The sequence below is a fragment of the Podarcis vaucheri genome (genome assembly GCF_965113315.1).
Source record: "Podarcis vaucheri genome assembly, chromosome: 13".
Taxonomy (NCBI): domain Eukaryota; kingdom Metazoa; phylum Chordata; class Lepidosauria; order Squamata; family Lacertidae; genus Podarcis; species Podarcis vaucheri.
This window is the reverse complement of record NC_138751.1, coordinates 49,083,353-49,084,215: the sequence shown is the minus strand read 5'-3', so window position 1 is coordinate 49,084,215 and position 863 is coordinate 49,083,353.

Sequence of the window (863 nt, the reverse complement as noted above, 5' to 3'; positions counted from 1 at the left end):
TCTGACGTTATCCAATACAGTGGTGCCTCGCAAGATGAAAAGAATCCATTCTGTGATTCTCTTCGTCTAGCGGTTTTTTCGTCTTGCGAAGCAAGCCCATTGACGGATTAGCGCTATTAGCGGCTTTTAGCGGCTTATCTGCTGATCGGATCAGCTGATAAGCGGCTTAGCGGCTTAGAAAAGGGGGGGATGAGGGAAAAAACCAGCAGGAACTTGCAAGACATTGTCGTCTTGCGAAGCAAGCCCATAGGAAATTCGTTTTGCGAAGCACCTCCAAAACGGAAAACTCTTTCGTCTAGCGAGTTTTCCGTCTTGCGAGGCATTCGTCTTGCGGGGCACCACTGTACACTCAAAAATCGTGCTATTCACTCCTTTAGTTCCTATGAATGGTGCTAACATGGTTCAAACATAACTGGCTGAGGTATAACCAGGCTGATAGTTCCACCTAAGAAAAGAAGAAGAAACCTGTCTAGAAGTTGGCTGCAGTGCAGGAGAAGCAGAAAGCAAGACCACCACAGAAAGTTTGTGGTGTTGTTTCAAAATGGCGGTACACCTTGGAGAAGGGTGGATAACCTAGCTGTTGTTAATAATATTTAAAGGTGAACTCTCTTGTGCTGGCGATGTATGGTGGGAGATGTATAACCCTAAAATAATTTAATACTTGTTTTCAGGTGTGGGGTGGAAGGGTCTGTGTTGCTCATTATCAAAAGTGGCCTGTGATAATCCATACAGTAAGCGTTGTGCCCCACTACTTTCCCCCAGGTATAAGTTATTGTAATTTAATTTCTGGGGGGAAAGTGATCTCCTCAATGGAACTGTAACCTTGTGAGGAGACACTTTGACAGTATTTATTCCTTGTGTAA